Raw genomic sequence first — 3,863 nt, 5'->3', positions numbered from 1 at the left:
GAAGGGTGGTGCTGGTGGTGGAGGTGGTGGTGGAGGTGGTGGTGGTGGTGGTGGAGGTGGTGGTGGTGGTGATGGAGGTGATGGAGGTGGTTGTGATGGTGGTGGTGGTGGTGGAGGTGGTGGTGGTGGTGGTGGTGGTGGTGGAGCTGGTGGTGGTGGAGGTGGTGGTGGAGGTGGTGGAGGAGCTGGTGGTGGTGGTGGTGGAGGTGGTGGTGGTGGTGGTGATCAGCCTCTGTTTCAAACTCAGTGACGGAAATGTTTCTGCCTTTGCTTACCATCCTCCAGTATATCAGAGGTGTGTGTGTGTGTGTGTGTGCGTGTATGTATGTGTGTGTGTGTGTGTATGTGTGTGTGTGTGTGTCCGTGTGGGGGGGGGGGGGGGGGGGGGGCAGAGGTTGTCTCCATGGCAATATAAACTGAGCAACAAAAAACTTAACACACAAAACCACCCACTCTGAGGGAAAGGTTAGCGCGCTCTGGAACCTCCCTCGCCCTGACATCTGAGAGGGAAACGTGTTCCTGGCCTGCTGAGTTCAACCGCTCCGACTGTAAAATATTCTTGTACATACTTGTCAATATAACTGTTTTTGTAATAATGCCTTTGTTATAATAATGCTAATAATTATATACGATTTATGTAAGGAATAGCTTATGTTATGGGAGACGGCCTATGTTATAACACAATATTAGCACTTAAGGACAGGCTGTTGGTTTTGTATGGTAATGTTTCTGAGGACGTCTAGTTTGACGGTCTCCCCTTTGGCACATGGATTCTGGTGCTCTGGGAAAAAAGGTTCCTACATTTTCTGTGTTTTTCCGTATTGTTATCGCGTTTTATGGTTTATGTTTTTTTCAAAACACATAGTGGAACAAATCGATGTGCGTTTATTTTTCTATTGCCGGGTTTATGGGAGCAGAGTGAAGGGAATGCTTTCTCTTCGTGTTGTTGCTGTTCCCAGTGTGATTGTACGTGTTCTGTAAGACTAATGTAGCACAGTTCCTGCCGGACAGGAAGTACATACACTCTTCCCTTCTATTGACTCACTAGCTAGTCTCAGATTTCATATATTTCCTTTATTTCAATATAAATAAGATAAGATGTACTTTATGAATCCCAGGCAGGACATGAGGGAATAAGGGACTTGTATAATGATGGTATGATCCCGTACTTGGAGGATGCAGATACAGTATATCATTTGTTGTGCATATATATGTATATGTGTATAGAAGTCCTAATGTTATATCAGTAAATGTACATATTATTTCATTGGAAACTAGTTCAGCTGGACTTTGTACAGTACTTCACATCACATTTACATTTAGGGGATTTAGCTTTTATACAAAGCAACTCACAATAAGTCCATCACATCATTCAAAGTATATATAGCAAGGAATGCTTGCTTTTTTAAAACCTACCAAAGTATCCAAGCTGCTGAATATTTGTGTTGAAACCTCATTAGGCAAAGTTAACACAAATCAGTCTCACAGTATCACATATATCTTCATACTATCAGTAAATAACATTATATGTGTTACCCATTGTATACATAATTGCATTGAAATATATTTTAATAAATCAACCCGATACTAACCCAGTCGAATAGTTGTTTATCCATATAAATCCTTAATATTTGACAGGTTAGGTTTATTGATTAACAATCATTATCATACATTATCTTACAATAATTAGTATGCATCAATGACACAGAATAGGACATTATGCACTCATGTTATCACACGGGAAACAACCATTTCTAAGGTTTTTCATGGCAATCTAGAAGATTTTCATGTCAATAAATTGTTGTTTAGTCCCTATCTATTACTGAATGAGGTAACAAGCTGGCGATTGAGCCAATGGCCCACTGAAGAATTCCCAGTATTTGCAGTATTATAATGTTAACCAACTGGGTGTTGACACTGGGTTCTCTGGGATAAATATTGCTTATCGCCAAAGGTGTCGCTAGAGAGGACAAAACGAAAATCTTCGAGATTGCCACTTAAAATGTGGTCAATATATGGCAAATAACTTCGGGGATCGAAAGTACATTTTGATGGTCTGTTTCTTTGTACAAATATTTCCCCCTACCTCAGTTTGTTCAGAAAATGTCATTACTAAATAAAATATCACAATCCCTTTTTATAATCTTTTGGTGTCCTTCTAACAATTATAGAATATAGAATGAAATGTATATTTCATTATTCCCTGTTCACTCTCTAAAAGTCCATACACACTATGTCAATATTTAGATATTCGTAAAGCATAAAAACACGATTATTAAACCCTCACCCAACCTCCAAAATCTGACGATTGCTCTGCAACACAGAATATCCCATGAATACTCCCATTCATTCATTCATGATCCTTATCTAGAAAATAACTTCCTCATAAACACGCTGTAGCACAGCCAGATAACGATTTACATTTTCCAGGGGAGCCTTGAACTAGGCGAGGTGCTGAGATTAGCGCTTCATTAAGAGAGTCCGGCTCCAGGCCCGGTCTCCATCTTATTATGGAAACAGAATTCTCTTTGCAGATAACGTGACCAACCACTGCCAGCCATCCTTGCCAACAGTGGGCCTGCTTTTTAGCAGCCCTATCTTTAAAATTCACTTCCACTCACTCCGTTGGATTTACTCCCCCTGCTGCTTCCCAGCGCTACAGGAGGAAATCAATGTGCATTAGCGGAACCAGCCACAGGCTTTCTTCTGAAAAGTTACAAAGGGCAGGTTTTATAACCTCCTCAGAATGTAATCACACCTGCAGGCAAACAGGTAATTGTTCTGTGATTTAAAGGATACATAACGACCCTCTTTTAGCAACGTGGTCCGTCGTGGCTCGTCTGTGTTTCAGAAGCAGATACATGGGTCTTCATTTTGAAAGGCTTATGGCTACGAGCCAAACGAATTAAATACTGGCCAGATATAATACTGACCTGTTAACTACTGAGGACAGAGTGAGTCCAGCCAAAAGGTTCTGGGTTCAATCCCCAATGTCCACAGTCTACCTCTTCATCCTTGAGCAAATGCCTAATAGCTCCATAATGACATGGATCTCAAATTGTCACCTCGATAATAAAAATAAAATCAATCAAAGAATTGATCTTGAAGCTGTATCGGTTCTGAAATGTCCCGAACTACTAATACAGCTAATGCAGATTTTAAAATGAAGAAAATAAGACATATTTACCAAGAGAAGCAACAAAGTATAGGTCTTCAAAGTAATAAAAGAATAGTGCCTTCATCTATTCGGAAAGAGCGTTTCCCGACCATGAACCAAGTTTCAGCCGGGGGGGGGGAAATGCAGAGTCATCCTCCCCTCTGTGTGGCGCTCTCAGCCAGACGACCAGACGGACGGAGCGATGGCTGCTCTGGAATCAGCCGTGTGGGGTTTGATGGACGATTAGTTGCCTGAGATAGTGGAAGGCTTGTTCGTGAAGGTCTCGGAATGGTTGACTTTATCAGACTTTTAGAGTCTCCACCCCTGAGACACAGAGTCCCGCCCTGGGAACAATAGGAAAGTTCTCAGGGTCGTTCCTGTTTCCCTCGTTTTGACCAAAGCTCTCCTAAAGCTGGAGATATTTCTCGTGAGGGACAGCAGGCAGTTAATCAATGAAATAAATGTAAGGGAATAAGACACGAGCGGTACGAATATAACAGGGTCCACACACACACACACACCGCATGCTCCCTCACACACACACACACACACACACACACAGACACACAAACACACACGCATACACACAAACACCCCTCACACACACACAGCCCAGTTTCTCCCTGTTGCACTGATCACAGATGAGTGGAGTCATGGTCATTCTCATTGGACTGTTTGGCCTCAATGGAGTGCAATGAGCGTTGTC

The sequence above is a fragment of the Pollachius pollachius genome (genome assembly GCF_949987615.1).
Source record: "Pollachius pollachius genome assembly, chromosome: 17".
Lineage (NCBI taxonomy): Eukaryota > Metazoa > Chordata > Actinopteri > Gadiformes > Gadidae > Pollachius > Pollachius pollachius.
Note: the sequence above shows the minus strand (reverse complement) of the source record.